Here is a 22,885-nt window from a genome sequence, read left to right as displayed (position 1 = left end):
GTCACCCACATGCGAAGTCTCTTCAAGAGGATCCCAATTGGTGAGCGACCCACCAAAAGAGTGGTCTCCACATTCTTCATCAATGCGATATGCAGTGAGGAACTCTACAAGGCCTTGGCATGCAATTCAAGCTTGGAGCAAGACATGCTAGCTAGGGTCTTTAATGAGGCAATTCGAGTGGACAACCAGCACAAAGAGAGAAGCTCCAAGTGTTTGACCTAAGAGAAGACAAATGCTAGAAAGAGAACCACTAGTCTAGCGAACGATCGAGTGAGACCATGCAAGACAAGGGAAAAGCCATTGACCAGAGCCAAGAGTTGGCCGCTATGAAAATGGAGCCAGCTAGATTGCATAAACTAATGAGGAGACCTACATGGCCTCATGTCTAATGTGTGTATTGTGGCAGAAACCACCTTCCAGTCGAGTATCAGGAATCTAAGTCTCAACCTTGTGCTAATTGCGGTAGGTTTGGTCATGATACCCTGCATTGCAGGCTATCGAGGAGACTCCCATATTTGCAACCATACAGACAGCCTTACCTAGCAAATAGGCCGCAAAACTTTTTCAGAAGGAGAGCCCCATTGGCTCTCCTAGCACTAATGACACCAAACCGACCATTCTTAGGATGGAGATAAACCTCACATGCATACCTAAACCACCTAGACCCTACATGACCCATCCAGTCCACTATGTGGAGGAACTGAATGATGAAGAGCCTTATGTGCACCCTTATGTGTTGTATGATGAAGAGGGCAATGCAATCCTTATGGATTACTAATCTATACCAATGATGGTGTTAAGTAGAGGTAGAGGTAGAGGCAGAGGTTTTGCAGGGCAAATCCAAGAACCAATCTTTGTTGGACTTGTGGACACCTAGGATATATATGTCCTCAGGCTACCCCGAACGGGAGTAGGCTAATTGGGAAAAGGCCGATCTTAAATGCCCAAAGTGTGGAATCACTCACCTATTTGTCAAATGTCAAATACGAAGACCACCCTCTAGCACGGCAAATGAGCCATCTGTACCATTGGGGCTGTTTGGAGTTGAGACATTTAACGAGGAGGACACACTCATCCCATTGCATGTCATGACGTGCAAACAAAGTAGGCTAGCATATCACTGCCTGAACCTAGCAACTTAGATACAGCTTCAATCAGAAATAAAAGTCATAGGCAAAGGAGAAAGAAAGCTGATGCAAAGTGATGCTAAAAACAGAGAGTGCCACGACTTTACCTACCCAAAAAAAGGTGATAGATGCAGAGGTAGAAACGTCAACTCCAAAGACGGTTGAGAAGGGGAGTGAGAAGGTCAGGGAGTACCCCAATCCCAAACACCAACTCAAGGCCATCAAAAATGTCAAGGAGTGTGTGAAAGAAGCCCAGGAGCACTTGAAGGATGCTGAGCCCATATTGGAAGATGAGATCGACAATCTCTTAAGCATAAGCACACCAGCCTCGCCACCATGACCAAAGTCTCCAAAGTCAAGGGACACAGCTATACCACAAGCAATGCGGCTTAAACATAGTCTACATGCTATGGGCCAACAAACCAGTCAAGGACCATTGGCCAAGAAACACAGATTTAGGAGAGAGGCAAGGATCTAAAGACCTCTTCATCACCTTACTGACCACCTCAATGACTCTAAGCCTCAAAGATCTATTGAGATAGTATCCGACGCTATGAAAAGAATTGAAGCAATGGGTTGAAGGACCAATGGAGCAAGGAGCAGTTAATTTACACAATCGTGATGCAATAACTCAGATACCTAGTCTGACACTACACTCGTAGGTGCCCAAGTCATTGCATGTCAATGCTTTTTGGGAAGGCACCGAAAGGCATGCAGTCTTACTAACCCTAGCTCTAGGCGAAACCATGAGAAAGGGAATTGTATATACATGAGCAGGAGTTAGTGTGTTGAGCCATGCAGTACTCTAGGACTAGGGTAACCTGCCTATTGAGAATGCTAGGTTCAATGTCACCCTAGCCAATAGAATGAAAGTGTGGCCATTTGGAGTATTAAAGAACTAGTCATTGAAGATTTCATGTACCCAATTCTCGGTTGACTTTATAGTCATGAAGACTCCAAGAGGTCTTGGAGTACCTGATAAGCAAGTTAGCCGATAGCCCTGCCAGTAACATCAAATCTCTCAACAATCTCCTAGATGAACCCAAGTGATGGCGCACTAAGGTGCACAACCTGAATTTAATGTATAATCAATCCTTAGTCGCCAATAAAAAGGAAATGTCATGTCAAGACTTAGGAGATGATGAGCAATTGGATGAGGATAGTTCTCATGACAAATACAAGGACTGCTACTCCTTCAATGACGAGAGCAAATATGAGGACTACTACTCCTTTAGTATTGAGGACTACTACCCACTACACGAGCCTCCATTGCTAGAATCCCTTGTCAAGGTACGAGTGGCCACTATCATGGAAATTGGAGATGAAGATGAGGAAGCTGTAGCTCTGGCTTACTTGCGCTTGACTATCACTGCCATGCAAACTCACACATTTTATGCGTTGATTGATGAGGGCATTGATTTTAATATATTGACTCACGATCATTAGGTTCAAATTGACAGACCACACTTACAGCCCACCAACACCAAACTCAGCCCATTTAGGGATCGACCACATGCACTTCTGGGAAAGTGTAAGGTTGCAATCTCTATCGAGTCTAAAAGCATACCCCTAACCTTTTATGTGTTGCTGAATGCGAGGGATGCAAGTATGGAATCACTGTTAGGATGCATGTTTAAAAAGTAGACACTCTACAATGTCGACTACGACTCACAGTGCATTCACCTTGCTATCAGCAATGTACAAATAACCACTGCTTTCAGTAAGGGCAACGCAACTCCATCCAAGCTTGCGAGGCCACCGGTAGAGAAACACACCACCAAGGCTAAGGAGGGGTGCCGTGACTTGTCACAGCCTACCATCCCTCAAAGCTAGTAAACCATTGAAATCAAAGCCAAGGCCCATGCACCATAGATCAAATGGGCACTGAAACATCCAAGACCGCTGTCTAGGAGCACCCAATCATGAGCTTGCAAGGCTAGGAGCTTGTATTCAAAACCTAGGAGGCAAAGAAGGAACTATAGGCATCGACAAATGGGCAAGCAACGAGGAGTCCCCAAGATCTTGTTGCAAGTGCAACAATACTACGAGGGTAACACCTGGATTTGTGTACCTAACACGAGAATGGCCAAGGATCCTACTCCAACACTGCTCCCAAGCTTAACCACACAAAGCCACGTGACAGACAAGGCACAAATGCCACAAATGGCTCAAATTGCAAAACCCATGAAGCCTCAAACGTAGAAGCTAGCGAAGACTAAACAAGTCTATAGACCAAAGCCGCACCCTACTACTCACATACTGCCTTGATCTAGTCCTAATAGTGCCCCTACAACCTCACTAACATCTAGTAGCACAACATCCCCTGACTCTAACCAAAGCCCAACCACACTCTTGACAACCAGAGCTGCAGCCACCATTAGCTGCCAAATTATCTAGTCTAGTCAATCCTTACCCACCAATAGGTCTTAAACCATCCTACGAATGACGATCGATCCTCACATTAGCTAAAGACCTAGCTGGAAACACATGAGATGACCTGGTCACATGCATCAAGCACTTAGATGCCACTTTCACTCTACTTGCTAAGAGCTATGAGCACTTAGATTTAGGTCTCCTTGACCCAACCTTAGCATTGGAAGTCCGCACCATGCCATGCACCTAGGAGGAATACAAATTCATGATGGTAAAAACCCCCACAATCATAGAGGAATTGATTGCCGATGCTGAGATATCTCAAGACCAAGCCCTTAAACAATGGCTGATCACCTCCTATAGTAAGAGTAGAGTTACTACCACGAGCTGAACTTTGCAAGCTAGCTAATAATGACTCACCCTTCTTACGCAAGTGGTATGCTCCCACTTACGTAGCTCCTACCTCTTTTAGGGTATTGGCCATCACTCGCAATCAATCACTGTGGAAGATCATGTCATGAGCCACCTATACTTAGACCAAATTCTGACTTAGGAAGAGTTACACATTGCTAGCAGGATCAACTCCATGGACTTTCTCACGAATGTTCTCACTTATATCACTCAAGTAGGCATCCATCTTTTTGACATGTACCGCTATGCTTATCTCAAATATAATCCAACCTTCTATTATTGGCTCATGCGGAAGTAAACCACCCTAAGCTAGCGTTTAATGCCCTTGACCCCTCAAATCTTAATGCTAGGAAGATTTTTGAGCAAGGTGGAATCAAACATATGAACAGGTAAGGTGAGTGAAGTGCATGAATGAAACCTCCATCAATGACCAAGAGCAGAAGAGAGTGGATAAAAATCAACTCACGACTGATGAAAAGTCATAAAATCTTTGGAATGAGTGTTACTTGAAAGAAATTTCTCTTCTTGAACTTAAGCATTTTAGTATTTCCATGAAAGCACAGTTAATTCCTACTTACCTTTCTGCAAGAAATTACCTTGAGGACACTAATGGTGAACTATGGCATTATGACAGGTACCCACTATGGTAGGTCAAGACAAAAGCAACAAACTTCCATTCTCAAAGGAGGAGGCCATTGAATCCCTAAAGAATAAGCTAGATATTTCCCACAAAGCAATAAGATATGGGCAATGTGCCCAACCACAGGAAGAAGGGACTAGCCTAAGCCCCAAAGAGGAAAGGGATTACTTGCTAAGGGCAGGGCTGATGGTCGAAGAGGTGGACCTACTAAGCTTCAAGGAAAAATAACCACAAGGGCCTAGGAGTGAAGTTGAAAGATACAACAAAAAGTGGACCCCGCTACTGAGCAAAGAGGAGAAATCAAGAGGAAAAGGGTGAGAATGTTGAAGCAGGCAAGGAGAAGATTAAGAGCTCAACCAACCATGGCCACTCAAGCACCCATTCACCGTGAGAGGATTGCTTCCCAGTGGATTGGAATGTGGAACTCATAGTGTGGGAGCAAAAAGAAGATGGCTACCAACCCTTTGACTTCACCTTTTAAATCCCCTCCACCTTATAGAGAGTCCTATCGACCAAGGTGGTGGATAAGGTAATAAGTGTGAGAGGAAGGCTTGGTAGTAGGTGGCACTAGAAGAGGGAGAAAAACCTGACACGATAGAAAACGGTGGAACCCGAATACTAGGAGTCATGGAGGTGCCCCAAACAGTCCAAGGCTACGAGTCCCAACCAAAGTGGCGAAGGAGAATCTGGGACGGCAATGTAGATGCCTAGATGTCATTTTGCAACATACTACCCTTTGAGAGAGGTGATCCCATATATATGCCATATCCAAGAAGGGTAGGGGTGGATTTCAACCCTAACATCCATGGCAGATACAATTTTCCAAAGATATATAATGTAAATGCCACCAGGCCAGTTGACCTTCTCTAACACCGATCTATGGTACTCAATCACCCATTTTCTCAATAAGTTCACTTTTTGTCCCGATCCCACCTTTATTACTACTTGTAATTATTTGAGACTGCTTAGGGTACTACTTAGGCAGGAGCCTACGCCACAGGAACACCACCTCCCACCACTCTTTTTTTTATCTCAGTGCCGACATAAATAGATCTGCAATGCCTAGGCTAATGATGCACACTGCCCTTCTACCTTCTTTTTGTGTAGCCCTCTTAAAGGATATGAGTGATAGTTGTTTCACTAGCTACAACCATCCCTTCCTATCCACCATCCCTCTTAATGCTCGACTAGGCCTAAAAGGATACATCCAAAGTAGACAATTTCTTAGCAAATCCATTAAGCCTCCAACCCCTCCCTCTCATATCTCTGATGACGAGGATTGAATCTTTGTCTATTTATTATTTTATTATTATAATAAAAAAAGAAGAGTAAGAAGAAAGAAGAAGATGAAAAGAAAAGAACAGACTAGGAGAGACAACACAAAGAAAAGAGAAAAGCAAAGGAACAGAATAAGAGATCACGAAAGGAAATCACAAAAAGAGCAACCAAACGATCTCGCTCCATGTAGGCCACAGACACTGCACCTAGGGGTCCTCAGGTTAGCAATGTCCGGTGGCTTCGGTCGATCGGCTCCATCTCTAACCCCCTAGCCCATTTTGATTCCCCACCTCATGCTTAGGGCACATTAAGGGCAAGACATACCAAGGGGAGTCACACTCCTAGGAGGGGGGTAATCTTATACGACACATCACCATGCAACCAAAACAAAGCAGAGGCAGACCAAGGTAGCCCCATTCAAAAAGTGAATGAAGAAGCTTATTTGGAATAATGCAAGAGAAGGAAGAGGGAGCTCCACCTACTTTGGCAAGGTTCTCTCAATGAGCAAGGTCCTATCAAGGATGAAGGATGCTCTCTCAAGGATGTCGAAAAGCACCAAAGATTCTGGTAAGGTGCTCAGAAAGGTTGGAGATAAGCACCAAATATTCTAGCAAGGCCCTATCAAGGATGAAACAGAGCCCTCAAGGGCTCTCGCAAGGAAAGTGCGAGGCACAATGTAATTCATTTTATCAGTGTGCCAAATGGACATTGGTGAAGGGGTAAGGCAACTTGAAGGGAATAGGGAAAAGCCATATTAAGATCGCATCGTAGCAACCACGGAGGACAAGAGGATGGATCCATCTAACACCATCCTCAATTTCAAAGTCAGATCCATCCACCCCGCCATTCTCCAAGGACAAATCCATCTAACACCATCGTCAATTTCAAAGACAAATCTGTCCACCCGCCATCCTCCAAGGATGGATTCGTATAACACCATCATCAATTTCAAGCACAGATCCGCCTATCCGCCTCTCTCCAAGCAGGGATTTTTCTCCAACACAATCTTCAATTTCACGAGCAAATCCACCCACCATCATCGTCAGCAGTGAGAGACCAAGCTCAACACCATCTTCAATTTCAAGGGCCAATCCATCCGACCCCATCCCGCACAAGGGCTTGTATACAAACTCAAAAAAGCCATCTGGCTACACCCATCCCACCTTCCAACTACTACCTTTCAGTGCCATGGGATTGGCACTAAGCTAGGAGGGGGCAAGATTAATGTCAACACAAGAAGAAAGTGAAAAAAGTGGAAAAGCGCAAGTTGGGACCTAGAAGAGGTGGCCCAAAAGGAAATCGAACACAATGGAAAAAGTAAGAAGGAAAATGGCTGAAAGTGCAAGGGCGGCCTCAAGAGCTAAGTTAAAGGCAAAAGCACATTCTTAAATGCAAGGTGCCCCTAAAACTTTTTGTAAAAGAGTGTGAGGCTCTCTCCTATGCAAATTGTAAAGGTAGATGGGTGGTAGATGGGTGGTAGAAAGAAAGCTAGAAAGATAGGAGGACAATGGAAAAAAGGGCCTAGGCCCTGGCCAGCCATGTAAAAAAGGGGATGAGGGGATGAGGGATGACCACCCAAAATGGATTTAGGGTTTTGTATATAAAGTTAAAAGTGAATGAGGAGTTTATTCTTTGGTGTATGGCTAAAGTGGTCTCTTCTTCTCCTCTTGTCTTCTCTTCTTCTTGCTTGCTTGTGCTTGTGCTTGAGAGAGGAAGAGTGAGAGGGTGAGGGAGTGAGTGAGTGAGGTTGAGGGACCATGGTGGAGAAGTTCTCCATCTTCTCCTCTCTTCTTCTCTTCTTCTCTTCTCTTGTCTCGCGTGTGCGGCTATGGAGGATGAAGCAAGGTGGAAGATTGAGAATGCTTGAGCTTACATCTCGAATCGTGGAGCTATCAGAGGGCTTGAGGGAGGATGCTAGTCCATCGAGCATCAAGGTAAGCTCACTACACTTGTAGAATCGAAGGCACGTTGGCTAGGTGAGAGATAGTCATTTATGCTCCCTTGAAACACTTGAAACAATAAGCAGTTCATGGGTCTTAGCGGATAAGCATGAGTGTCCACTACATCAGTCTTCTCCTCATCAAATTTGGGAGAATCATTAGCACTAAGTTTCACATATGGAGGAAATGGAGTACTAATTGACTTTCCACCTCCATATTGAAATGCTATAACACTTTTCTAACATATGGAGGCAATGGAGTACTAATTGACATCCCATTTCCATATTGAAATGTTGCAACACTTTACTCATATAATCCTTTTGGGATAGATGGAGCAATCTCTTTGTTCTATACTTGATTATGTGCATATCAAGAATGTGATTTACATGCCCAAATCCTTTATTTCAAAGGTTTCCATTAACCATTTCTTCAAAGCATCAATCACATACTTATTTTCCCAGCTACCATCCACATAAAGGATCAAGTGTATCAAGCTACCATCTTTAGCCTTTCTAGTATATAAGCAATGCTCACTTCTCTTCTAGCCATGAGATTGCATAAAGACATCAAATTTATTGTACCATTCCCATGGAAGCTACTTGAATCCATAGAGACTCTTTGTTGGCTTGTAGAGAAAAGCTTGTGGACAAGCTTTTCTCTACTATACTCCACAAAACTGTATGGATGCTACATGTAGATCTCATTATGAAGATCACCATGTAGAAATGTTGTTTGACATCCAATTATATAAGGTCCATATCATTCTTAGCTAGCAAGGCAAGCACAAAGCAAATAGTAGTTGATTTCATCATAGATGAAAATATCTAATCAAATTCCACACATTTTTATTGCTTAAAACCTTTGGCCACTAACCTTTCCCTCTACTTTGGGTTAACATAACATGTAACCTTCAACTTATAGATCCACTTACATAGGAAAGCATGCTTTTTCTTTGGCCAAGGAACCAACTCTAAGTTTTATTCTTCATGATGGAATCCATCTCTGAATGTATAATTAGCTTGCATGTAAGCTTATCATCACAAATCATTGCCTCTTTATAACAAGATGGCTTCCCGTAATCTGTTAACATAACATAGTCAATCCCAGGCTAAACTCCCTTGGGGGATGTCAAGAGATATGAGTAGATTTACATAGCAGAATGGGTTGACTTGGAGTGGGAATTTTAGCCTCCACTCTATCTTTATAAGGCACCTTAGGGTTGTCAACATGCTATTCAATGAATCTCCTTGCTTCCTACCCACTAGAGCCGAAGCATCACTTGTACCCTTTTTTTACACACTTAGAGCACTTGTACTTGCCCTACATGGCGAAATAATAGATGGGACTACATCTTGGAAAGTAACATTTTTTGTTTTACCTTTCTTAAGAGGCTTCTTGTGCATATTCTTCTCATTGAAGATCACATAATTATTATGGGTAATCTTTCTACCTTCTAGATCCCAAAGGTGATAACCGATCTCACCACTTTGTTCATAGCCCAAAAAGATGCACTTAGTGGATTTTGGTTCTAACTTATTGTGCTTTTCCTTTGGCATATGCATGCAAGCTTTACAACCAAAAACTTTTAAGTGATCATAAGAGGGCTTCTTGTCTGACCATGCCTCTTTAGGAATGCTACCATCCAAAGTACTGTTAGGCAACCTCTTTGTCAAATGGAGAAAAGTTGTTATAACCTTAGCCCAAAATCCTTGAGTGAGATCATCATTTAATAGCATACTCAACATCCTTTAATTTATCATCCTATTCATATACACTGCAACACCATATTGCACAAGATGACCAAGAGTAATGAGTTATCTCTTTATCCCAGGTGCTTCACAAAAAATTCTAAACTCATGAGAGATATTATCCACCTTATCAGTTTTGGGACAAGACTCTTGCCAAACTGATTTTTTGCAAGTGTCAAAAGTTTCTAAAAACAAGAAAAAGCCTCATCTTTCCTACTCATACCAAAAGCCCACACTTTTCTAGTTGCATCATCAATGAATATGATAAAATAAGATGCCCCCTATAGACATTGTAGGCATAGGTCTGCATATATCACAATGCGCTAAGTCAAATAGCTCACTCCTTTTTCTATTTAAATTTTCTTATGGACTAAACATGCATACTTTCCGTATCTACAATGCTCACAAACAAAAATATTAAAAATCAAGAGAAGGCAAGTAAACTAAATGAGACAAAGTTTCCATTTCCTTTCTAGATATATGTGCCAATCAGTGATTCCATAAAGATACATTTAGTTGCTCGATTTGTTGCAATTATATGATTTTAGTAGAAGACACATGAAGAAATAGAAGTGCCACATCTGGCTCCTTTAGCAATAAGAAATGATCCCTTTCTTGTGAACTTTTTATGAGATTGACTTTCAAAAGTAGTAGAGTATCCCAAGTCATCTAGCTAACTAGTAGATATCAAGCTCTTAGTAAGCTTGGGTATGTGGTATACTCTTCTTCTTCTTCTTCTTCTTCTTCTTCTTCTTCTTCTTCTTCTTCTTCTTCTTCTTCTTCTTCTTCTTCTTCTTCTTCTTCTTCTTCTTCTTCTTCTTCTTCTTCTTCTTCTTCTTCTCTCTCTCTCTCTAAATTAAAAAATATTTTTAAAATATTTAATTAAAAGAAATTGTTAAATTAAAAATTTTAGTCTAACTGAGAGAGTGCGTGTGTGTGAATTTAGGCCCTACACATGAGAGGGAGAGGGGGGAGGCGAGAGGAATTTAATTAAAAAGGGGAAGGGGAAAAGAAAGAGAGATTATATGTGAGAGGGGGGAGAGGGGTTTTAATTTGAAAGAGAGAGAGAGAGAGAGAGAGAGAGAGAGAGAGAGAGAGAGAGAGAGAGAGACTTTTGGTTTAAAAATAAGTTTGATTTAATTAAAGGAGAGAGAGAGAGAGAGAGAGAGAGAGAACCTAGGCCCTACATATGAGAGAGAGAGAGAGAGAGAGATGGGAGGGGGAAGGAAGAAAAAGGTTTAATTTAAAAAAGACTATTCTCATTCCTCTTGCCCCTCCTCTCACTCTTTTTCTCTTTCTTTTTTTAAAATCCTTCTTCTTCTTCTTCTTCCTCCTCCTCCTCCTCCTCCTCCTCCTCCTCCTCCTCCTCCTCCTCCTCCTCCTCCTCCTCCTCCTCCTCCTCCTCTCTCTCTCTCTCTCTCTCTCTCTCTCTCTCTCTCTCTCTCTCTCTCTCTCTCTCTCTCTCTCTCTCTCTCTCTCTCTCTCTCTCTCTCTCTCTCCTTTAAATTAAAAAAAATATTTCAAAAATATTTAATTAAAAATAAATCTTAAATTAAAAACTTTAACGTAACAAAGAGAGAGAGAGAGAGAGAGAGAACCAAGGCCCTACACATGAGAGAGAGAGGGGGGAAGGGGGATGAATTTAATTAAAAAGGGGAGGGAAAAAAGAAAGAGAGAGATTATACGTAAGAGAGAGGGGGAAGAAAAAGGTTTAATTTAAAAAAGACTATTCTCTTTTCTCTTTCCCCTCCATCTTTTTCTCTTTTTTCTTCTTTTTTATCCTTCTTCTTCTCTCTCTCTCTCCCATTTTTTAAATTAAAAATAGTTTAAAATATTTAATTAAAAGAAAGTGTAAATTAAAAAATTTTAACCTAACCGTGTGTGTGTGTGTGTGTGTGTGTGTGTGTGTGTGTGTGTGTGTGTGTGTGTGTGTGTGTGTGTGTGTGTGTGTGTGTGAACCTAGGCCCTACACATGAGAGAGAGGGGGGGAAGGTGGAGGATTTTAATTAAAAAGGGGAAGGGGAAAAGAAAGAGAGAGATTATATGTGAGAGTGGGAAGGGGTTTTTAATTTGAGAGAGAGAGAGAGAGAGAGAGAGAGAGAGAGAGAGAGAGAGAGAGAGAGAGAGAGAGAGAGAGAGAGAGAGCCTATGCCCTACAATGAGAGAGAGAAAGGGGGGAGGGAAATGGGCTTTTAATTAAAAAGGGGAGGGGCAAGAGAAAAGGAGAGATTACACGTGAGAGAAAGGGGAGGGGAAGGGGTTTTAATTAAAAAGGGAGTTTTGAAAAATGTCGTAGGTTCGGAAAGCCCTTTGGAGGTTCGAGGCTTTATGAACCTACAACAAAAATAATATAGTAGTAATATATAGAGAGAAAGAGAGAGAAAGAGAAGTAGAAGAAGAAGAAGCACTATTTAGTTTCCAAGCTCTTCACCTACATCATCTATTGCCCAAATCTCTTTGTACATGCCTTTAGAGACATGTCCTTTTGCTATTTGGCTTGTAAGATTCTCAATCTTGATGAAGTCCAATACCAAGCTCTCATCTTCCTCAAACAACCCTTACAAACTGGGATGAGAAATCAACAATTTACATTGATGATCATATAAAGGTTGATATTATTGATGATGCAAGGCATCAAAGTGAGATCACTAACCTAAAGAGACACTACATCATCATGGCAATGATGGTTAGGGAGAGTTGTGTGCCCCTACCTTCTCTAGTAAATCCCTTAGTGATTGTCACTCCCATAATACTATCAATAACTATATCCTTGATGCTATGACTACAGCGATACTACTCCATGACAACAATAATTTATCACTCCAACATCGTTACTAGGTGCCTCTTTAACTTCTCCATCCTCCTTCTCCCTCCACACTAAGTAGGAGCTCCATAACAATATAAATAATAGTATGGTAATGAGAGAGTGTGTGGGTGTGTGGGTGTGTGGGGATGTGTGTGTGTGTGTGTGTATGCATGTCCCTTCTTCTTACTTATTGAGGAGAGAGTGAAAAAAGTGAGAAAAAAATATAGAAAAAATGAGAGAAAAAGAGCAGGTTTTGGAAGGTGATAATAGGATACTACATGGTACCCCAAGAGATTCCCACATATGTATGTATAGATAATCTACACACATTCATATGTGTGTGTGGGAGAGAATGAATGATACACATATACTTTTTCCTTTTTTCTTTTTCTTGTTTTTTCAATACAAGTAATTGAGACAGTAGCAATGTTTTTTATCAGTGACACTAATAGCAGTGCCAATAGTGATGCCTTATTATAGGAAATTACCGTGACTATTTCGAGTGAGACAAAAAGACAGAAAGAGAGGAAGAGAGGAGAGATTCAAGAGAGTAATAGTAAAAGAGAAAAAAAAAAGGAAGAGAAGAAGAGAGTGAAAGCGAGGGAGAGCTTCGAGAGGAAGTAAGAGGAAGCATGCAAATAAGAAAAAGAAAAAGAAGAGCACGAAGGAGAAAACCTCAAAGGAAAAGAAGAAGATCACAAAGAAGAGCTTCAAGGGAGTAGGTGTGTGTATCTTCGAGCCTTGAGGAAGCCATTTCCTCCTTCATTTCCTCTTTTCTTTCTACATGGTGTTTGAAAGGGGGGGAGAGGGAGAGGGAAAAAGATGGAAAGGGAGAGGGAGAAAGAAAATAAATAAATTTGAAAATTAAAAAGAGGAAGATAAAAATTAAGAGAAGGAAAGAGAGAAGGGAGAGAAAGAGAGGGTGAGGGAAAGAGAGAGGGACGAGAAAGAGAGAGAGAGAGAGAGAGAGAGAGAGAGAGAGAGAGAGAGAGAGAGAGAGAGAGAGAGAGAGAGAGAGAGAGAGAGATGTGTGTGTGTGTGTGTGTGTGTGTGTGAGCGAGAGCGAAACAGAAAAAGGGGGAGAGGGATGGGGAAAGAGAGCGATGAGGGGAGAGGGAGAGGGAGAGGGAGAGAGAAAATGAATAAATTTTAAATATATAGAGAGGGGAGAAATCAAAAGAATGAGAGGGGGAGGTGAGATAGAGAGGGGAGAGGAGAAAGAGAGAGAGAGAGAGAGAGAGAGAGAGGGAAAAAGAGAGAATGAGAGAGAAGGGGAGAGAGGAAAAGAGAGGGGGAGAGGGAATGGAGAGAGAGAGAGAGAGAGAGAGAGAGAGAGAAAGGGACAGAGAAAGAGAGGGAAGATATAGATGAAGAAGGTAGGAAAAGATAAACATAATATTTTAATAAAGATCCTAGAATATTATTTTCAATTAAAAAATGACTAATTGATTAAAACTACTTACTTTTTCCAAAATGTATTTAAGATTTGATTTTTAGTGTAAGAGATAAAAAGGTTATGTAGATTTTCACACTTATTTTTAATATATAAGAGAAAAAGAGAAGTAGAGAAAGAGAGGGTGAGCGAAAGATAAAGAAAGTAAAAGGAGAGAATGAAAAATAGAGAAAGAGAAGATGATAAAAATAAAGAGAGAGAGAGAGAGAGAGAGAGAGAGAGAGAGAGAGAGAGAGAGTAAAAGAGATTGTGAGGGAAAAAGAGAGAAAAAGAGATAGTAATGGAGATCAAAAGAGTGAGAAAAATAGAGAGAGAGAGAATGAGAGAAAAAAAAGAGGGGATGTGACAGAGAGAGGGGGAACAAGGGACACACACATATAGAGAGAGAGAGAGAGAGAGTAAAAGAGATCGTGTGGAAAAAAGAGAGAAAATGAGATAGTAATGGAGATCAAAAGAGTGAGAAAAATAGAGCGAGAGAGAGAGAGAGAGAATGAGAGAAAAAAAGAGGGGATGTGACAGAGAGAGGGGGAACAAGGGACACACACAGAGAGAGAGAGAGAGAGAGAGAGAGAGAGAGAGAGAGAGAGAGAGAGAGAGAGAGAGAGAGAGAGAGAGAGAGAGAGAGAGAGAGAGAGAGGGGGGGGGGAAGGAGTGAATGAGAAAGAGAGAGAGAGAGAGAGAGAGAGTGTGTGTGTGTGTGTGTGTAAAGTAGAGAGAATAAGAAAGTAAGAGGGAGAGTATAACATGGTACCGTAGATGATCTATTACTAGCATTGTAGCAAAAATGAGTGACAATGACAAGCAAGGTACTAGAGATCGAGAGGTATATCTCAATCAACATGTCCCATCATCCACAGAGAAGTGACTTCATAAGTATGAGGTTTCCAAAATTGAATGAGAGGTAGCATGGTCAAATTCATGATGTAGTACACATCAACAACATATTCAATATTCCAAGGATTTGGAGGAATTGCAAAAATTCATGCATGTGAGGTGGTTGCATATGGCATTAAGAAAAGCATCACATGAAAGTGGGATAGTCATAAGAGAGAAGTGGGAGTTCTCCAAGGGATGTAATCCAAAGTTATGTGCTTTCATTATTGTTATATCCAGTAAGTCTAATAATTATCTTAACCTTCAATCCATAGTACAATGTCTATAATGTGGCATGGTCAAGTGGGCAACATTTTTAAGTGAAGCACATCAATAAATTGTGCTATACACAATAGATTATAGTGTCATGGCTAAGTTCAAGGATGAAAGTTGATGGTGAGCCACAAATCCAAATATTATAGCATGGATGAGACAGAATACTTTGGCAACTTGCAAACTATGATGTTGATAGATTATCATAGCTTTTCCATGATCATATTTTATGTGCATTAGTTTAAAGTAATGTTGGAAGGAGCAAAGGGGTTTTTTTTCATGTAATCATCACAATTTTTACTGCAACCATTGCTATTGGCATTGCTATATAAGATTTTCACCTTTTTGTCACTATTAATGACAATTTTGTGGCAACAATTTTATCGATGCTTTTAGCCATGATAAGGAAAAATTTATACATAAACTAAACGCATTGCTAAAAATATCACTATAAGCCTAATATGTTGTAGTATTTCTATGCTTTCTCTCTCTCTCTATCTCTATATGTATGTGTACATATACACACACACACATATTTTTGTATACATGTGTATGTATATACATGTATGTGTGTGTGTATTGAATACGTGTGCATTTATTTGTGTAGTCTCGTAAATGTGTATCTTCTCTCTTTGTCTTATCTTTTTTTTTCTCCTTTCTTTTTATTCTTCATGTCCCTCATCTTTCTTCATCTCATATGTATACATAATGTGTACGCAGATGCATACATGCACATGCATAGGAGAGGGAAAGGGAAAGAGAGAGGGAGGAGAGAGAGAAAGAGAGAAAAAAAAATTGAAAATAAGAGAAAGGAAGAGGGAAAAGGAAAAAGAGGGGAGGGGAGGGAAGATAGAGAGAAAAAGGGGGTGAGGGAGAGGGAGTTGAGAAGAGAGAGATAGAGATAGAGAGGGATAGAGAAAATGGTAAAAATATTCAGGGTAAAGGCACCTATGCCTAGCCACCCATGTATTAGTTACACTGACAGTACCTGTGTACCCACACATCTATACACTGCAAGTGGCGGGAGCCCATCATGATCACTTCATTCTTTATTCTTTCAATAGTATTTGAATAAAGAGATGGTCAATCACACATTATGACTATTGGAGTTCCCACATCATGTCTCCCTCTCTCTCTCTCTCTCTCTCTCTTGCTCTTGCTCTTGCTCCTACCACCATAGCTCTTGCTTCCACTCCATGCTTCCACTTCAGGACTCGCTCCCTTCAATTGGTATCAGAGCCATATTCCTCAAGAGCTCGCTAAATAGCTTGTGGAGAAAATCTTCAGCTCTGCATTGAGCTCTATCTTCTTTTCGACTTCTTCCTATCACTTGAGGCTTGTTCTACGGCCTCTCTGGGACCTACTGGAGCTCCCCCTCTACTACATTTCCCTCCAACAAAGGCAGCAGGAGTGGCTAGCAATCCAATGTGAATTGCGCTAGTTTGCTATCCCCCATCCCTAATCAATCTGCTCCTCATCTCTAGTTATTCTTGAGCTTTTGATCTAGGGCATTCACTCGGTATTGTATTCAATGCTCTAGGGCTAAGTTAGGACTCATTTGAGGCTCTCGAGATTAGCCACCATTGATCCATAGTTTATGACTGATGGGACCAAAAATGGGCCAGCACTGGCTATGGCACTAGCTGGACCTCATACATACAATAGACACCTCCACCACCACCCAACCTTGCGGTCAGGAGAGTCTGTAATAACTAAATGCACACTAAATACTTCTAATATTGCGTTTGAAGCTGGATAAGAGTCCAATGGTACCTTCCCCAAAACCCCTCAGAGGGGTATCCCACACATATTGGCAATAAGTGTTACGTATCACAGACATAGAAGGCACCCCATCAGCTGCAATACAGCTCTCCTACATCTTGGGGATTGACCCCTCGATGCATTGCTTTTACATATAAACACATTCGCACAAGACTCCTCTCTTTGTCAGTGAGATCCAAGAGATACCATGTTTCCGCACCAATAATTTCCCCCAAGAAATGAATGACTAACCTACGGTAAGGGGAATCTCACCTTCTCAAGCGTGGGTCAACTATAATTCAAACTATTGCTATGCATTTCCAAGAGTTGATACCACATGTATGATCAATGTAGTAGTGGATGTCTCATTGTGCACAAATAGTTATGTTTCAAAATCAGCCTATGTGCTTGTACGCAAACAGTCTTTCCTTAAATTCCAACTAATACATATATACTTCGTTGCAAGAATCTAGCACCAAGGCAAACCTTGTGCTACTAAATCCCTAATTTCCAAATAGGCCATTTCATAAATGCTATGCATAGAAAAAACAATCAGAATTTGTATTATTTCAGCCCTCAAACTGTTGCACAAAATCCTACTCCCCCTCACCGTTTAAGTTTTGCTTCGTTGTATAGGTGTATAGAGATTGTTTTGTCATGGTTTAATATATAAAAAGCAATAAGTCACACACTCTAAAAAAAAGATAGGGCAAACTGAGGCCAAACCTCATGCTTTGCCCCACCATACATCCACAATCACTTATTATATTTTTTCATATTTTTTTAAGGCATGTTCCTATTTTTCCTCTCATTTTTTCCCATTTTTCTCTATTTTTTCCAATGAAAATTTGATATATTTTCAAAGATGTGGCTCTTAATTCTTAGAACAATAGAAATATAAATTGTATTAGCATTTTATCCCATGTGTATTGGTTTATCCCACCCGAAAACACCAAAAATCCCATTTTTCTCATAAAAATCGTGTTTTATGGGTTTCTAAAAATTATTTCCAGCATTTTAACTTTATTTTTTCTGATTTTTTCATCATGGAAGCATAGAACAAACAGTGATCAACATTCTTGCCAATTTTCACTCCATAAGAACAACATTGGCTCAATCAAATATAAAAAACAAGCAATTTTCCTTTGTAAAATAGAATTACCGATTTTTTTCCTTCTTTGAAGGTTTTAAAATCTGATGCGGGACTGTAGATCAGCCCTCATTCAAGGCTCAGCCCGCCTCTGAACAGCCAACTCTAGCCCTCCATTAAGCCTAAGGTTTAAAACATTCAAATAATCGATTCATCTTTTTGTGTTCACACTGTCTCACAAGTGGATTTTTCAATTTTCAAGGCCCGGACAAGCTCCAGTTTGCAATCCGACTGGGCATGCGGCTTCGTGTGTCGAACTCCATCAACCTAGCCTCTCGAGACCACACACTATATGACTTCCTAATCCGGTAGCTGCTTTATAATGCCAAACCTTGCGGAGATTAAATGGAGGGTCAAACAACCTCTGATTGACGGACCGAGACTTGTGTTGGATTCCTGATGTCGAAATGCATCTAGGAAAACTCTAGCTTAGCCATCCGCCACCATTTGATTTTTCATGAAAATTGGCTCCTTAAGGTCTCTCAGGCACTTTCGGCTCCAAAACGAGCTTCAACACTTCAAGAACGGGTCCTAAAATCCAGCTCTCATTGGGGACCATGGGATAGGGTGACTCAGCCCGTCGAATCCCACAAACAAATCTGCACATAAACACAACCACAAAGACCATCAAGCTGATACAAAATAGATACACAACAAAACACATCACAGCTCTCATCCTACCCCTTGACAAAACCAAGGCATGAAATCCACAAGGAGTAGGCCTAGCACAAACTGATAAGAGGCCGGAGCTAGTCACTAATGTGTTGCTCCAACACAGCCAAGCTAAAAAGAACTATCAAAGAGGTCATCCTAAGTGGTGGTCTGAACTACCTTTCTAACTGAGGACAACTCAACTAGGAGCTCCTACTAGGCGAGCACTCCTATAGCCTAATCAAGAGGTATTATTTTGTTTAGCACATTGGCCTTTTAGGCATTTATTTTCCATACTCGGGCATGTAAAAAGAAGGGAGCTGAGCGTAGTGACCCAAGGAGAACAAGGCATCGGCCTCAGGTCCTGTCTCAGTACCCAAGAACCTACCAAGCTCTCGCGAGGCGACACTTAATCATTTTCTAGTGCTCACTTTTATTTTTTCTCCAACCTTCTCTTACTCTTATTCCTTTTCTTTTCAGCTAGTTGCCACCCCTAGGAAGATAAGGCATCGGCCCTAGGTCTTGTCTTGTCCCCAAGAACCTACAAGGCCTTCGCAAGGCAAAGAACAACTGCTCAAAGATTTTTCTTTCTTTTCTATTGTATTGTTTTAAGGGTTAGAATCCCTTTTTACACGCCTCCGTATATTCATATATTTTCTTTCAATTTTTTAGTGTTTTTCCTTTTGGGTATTTTCAATACGCCTCTCTAACTGCCTCACACTAACAGGATCTCCTAGATCAGCCGCCTAGTAGGTCAGTAAAACAGGGTCACTAGAACTCCCATCGAAAACAGATCTTTCAATGCCTGACAATGCCTTTGCAGGAGACAATGACTACTCAGACCTCCCACAGACATATCGACCTAGACCTGGGACTTCATGCCTTTATTGCCAGTCCCCAATCAAATAAGAAGAAAGCACCCTCACATATGTATCGTTATTTGCTTAAGGCAAAAAACTCTGAAAGGGGATGAAACCACCTAGAATGGCCACAAGAAGCTCCTCTGCAGCAAAGGCTCCCTCCATGTGGGAGCTCTCACTCAATCGCCAAGACCCACGGACCGCTTATTGCTTCAAGCATTCCAAACCGCCTGAGCACTGATGGCTACCTCTCATATATCTGATGCACCATCCATATCTATAAGTGTAGTGAGCTTACCTCCATGCCCGATCGAGTTTCCTCCTCTCCCACACACTCTGGTAAATCCACAATCCAAGTGCAAGCTTTAAGCAAGCTCCATGCTCCAAGCTCCATTGCCGCGAGCAAGACAAGAGAAGAGAAAAGAAGAGAAGAAGAGAGGAGAAGATTGAGAGCTTCTCCTCCCTGGTCCCTCACCCTCACACACTCACTCCCTCGCACTCTCACACTTCCTCTCTCGAGCACAAGCTCAAGCTAGCAAGAACAAGAAAAAGAAGAAGAAGAGGAGAGCCACTTTTGCCCACACAAGAATGAGCTTCTCATTCACTTTTCAACTTGATATACAAAACCCTAAATTCCTTTTGGGTGGTCATCCCCTTATCCCCTTTTTTACATAGCCAGCCATGGCCTAGGCCCTTTTTCCCATTGTCCTCCTATCTTATTAGCTTCTTTTCCACCGCCCGTCTACCTTTACAAATTGCACACGGTGAGAGCCCAGCACTCCTAAAATAAATCATGGTGCGCCCTATGCCCTTTTTTTCAAAAGTATTGACTTGTGTTTTTTCTCGTGCGCCTTTCTCCTTGCTTTAGGACTATTCTGCACATCTTGTGTTTCCAGATTCTTCTTGGCGCGCCTTCATCTTCTGTTTCACTTTTGCCTTGGCCTTGTCTTCTACTTTAGATTTTCTGACTTTTCCACCTTATTCGTTTGAGGGTTAACATTACCCCCTCCTAGACGAGTGCCAGACCCATGGCACTCACCATCGTAGGTAGCAGGCTTTAGCATGCACTGAAGACATGGGTGGCAAGGATGTCTGTGGTTACCTTGGAGGATTTCTAGTGGTGGGCAAATGAAGGTCGTGGGGGCCACGTTGTTGGTGTGGGTGGCTAGTGGTAGGGTGGTTGGAGTTGGTGGTAGATCTGTTCGTTGCTAGGAATTGCGTTGGGGGTTGGTACAGGTGGTGGTTTGCAGGGACTTTGCACAGGCCGATTGTTTGGTGGGCTTGCATGATAGGAATGGTCAAGAGGTCAAAATTGAGTGATGATGAAGAGCTGACAATGCATTGATGGAGTCTTCAGTACCTGCGATTGAAAACCTCTCATATGTGCTCTCTCCCTCGGGGTAGTGCTAGTCTTCTTAATCATGCACAAGACATAGTTCAATTAGTTTGGGAGACAGGTCAAACTCTAAGCAAGTTGAGAGTATTGTCCTGCACTTGAGGACCCAAACTGTGTATATATTTCAGTGCAGATATTATGTGAGTGCTCGTGCAGACTTAGATATTACGTGGTTAGAAGACCGCGGGTTGGTTCCTCATAACAACGTGTGGATGAAGCAAAGTTGTCCATGTTGAGAAGAAGTACACATGAAGGTGTATGAGACATCATTTGCATTGTGACAGCATGATGTAGCATAATCGAACACATTGACACCAAAATTTCAGTAGTTGGTAGCTACTAGGCTTGCACAATGAGTACGATATACTTTTCATGGCCATTCGTGTGGTGCTTACCATGATCAATTACAATGATACTAGGGCAGAGTGCCAAAAGAAATCGTGCAAATGGGTCAAGGTGACAAGTCCAACCATCGGCGAGACAAGCCCCCTAGGTATGTCCTACCCTTGATGTGCCCTGAACAATTGTGGGGGATGTGTAGAGGGCTAGGGGACTAGGGACGCAGCCAGCCAACCAAGGTCACTGGGCGTACCTAATTTGAGGACCCCTAGGTGTCGTGATGTGATTGTGAGTGCTTTTTTCTTTTCTTTTCGTTTCTTTTCTTTTCTTTTTCTTTTTCTTTTTCTTCTTTCCTTTTTTTTCCCACGCTCCTTTTTTTTTTAAAGAATAACATGAATACAACCATTGCAATACGTTGAGACCACATCCTTTCAATTGGATCAGAAAATGTCAAGATTCAAAGGCTACGAAACTGGATATTACAGTGATGATTGTGTCCCAGCCTCGTTGCTAGAGGAACAGTTGTTGAGATGGGGAGATACACTAGAGATTTGCAAAACCTCTTTGTAGTGTGCGATGTTGGTACAATTGAGGTAACATCTACCTTGAGTGCCAGGTGTAGAGTTTTATCCAGAAAGAGAAAGTGGCCACTGATCATGCTTTGGGCCATGCGATGTGGGCGATCGCCAAGGGTGATTTTCACTTTCGGTAGCGTGGCTTTGTCATGGCTCTTTGTGAGGTTGGTGGTCTTGCGGTGGCTTGGGCATTGAACACTTTCGTGCAAGACTTGTGTCGTCCTACATCCACTTGGCACTTCGTGAGAGTATATGCAAGTCACATACATCAATTATAATGAATAGATGCAACACAAAAAGATATTACTTTATCAAAATCCTATGGTGTTGACTGCGATGCATATCCTTGACGCTTGTTAAAGACGTGACATATATTAGTAGTAGGTAAGGGAGGTTTATACAATTGGGGAGCCTGCCCCTTTAACCACTTAAGGACAAAAAGTCATGACAAAATGGCATTTGGCAAGCAGCTTATACACATAGGGCCTATTCTATTTGTATGAGGCGTGGTGAATTTGGGTGATCTGACAACTAGGGCTATATGACTGGGGCCATCCCAATGGTGGGCTCCTATTAGGCTGGGCAGGGAAGATATCGGTCTGTAGTCCCTGGCCACAGATGTTTCAAGAATGCTTTTAAATAATTCATCAAATTTTTGCTTGTCTCTAGCTGCCTTCTCTTCTTTCCAACACATGGTGCCCGAGCGTCTGGTGGGGGCCTGCATGGCCGATGTTGCCACACCCCGAGTGCTCCCTTGAGCCTTCATCCTCTTGGCTTGGGGAGTTTTTGGCCTGTGTCATGGGCAATGTCTCTTGGGGCCTCTTTTTGGCATGTATATCTTTAGAGTAGGCACGTAGCATTCTGGTGGGGGCACTAGTGCCTTATGCTCCCTCCGTCGGCAAAGACCATCCTTGCAGGCCAGCTGCATTGTGTGCTCCATGACAGCTACTATGGAGGAATCTGCAAAATGTGAACCAAGGTTAGGCTTTGAGGCAGGATAGAATTATTTGCATGAAAGGGGTTAAACAGTGGATTATCAAGCGCATATGATGAGGAGGGGTGAGGTGAGGCATGCAATGTTTGCTATAGAGAGATGGCCCTCGTGATGATATTTATCATGCTTCGGCCGTGGGGTGTATTCCAGCCATTAGCAGATCTTGGCTTATGCTAAGTTGCATGGACTAGTTGTGTTGGAGTGGAGCAAGGCTCTTCGTCCTTGGAAGGATAGACC

This window comes from Lygodium microphyllum, chromosome 29 (assembly GCF_053477565.2).
Source record: "Lygodium microphyllum isolate KBCC chromosome 29, Lygodium_microphyllum_v1.1.10, whole genome shotgun sequence".
In the NCBI taxonomy this organism is placed as follows: Eukaryota; Viridiplantae; Streptophyta; class Polypodiopsida; order Schizaeales; family Lygodiaceae; genus Lygodium; species Lygodium microphyllum.
The sequence above is the reverse complement of the archived record's forward strand: the minus strand, read 5'-3'. Positions refer to the sequence as shown.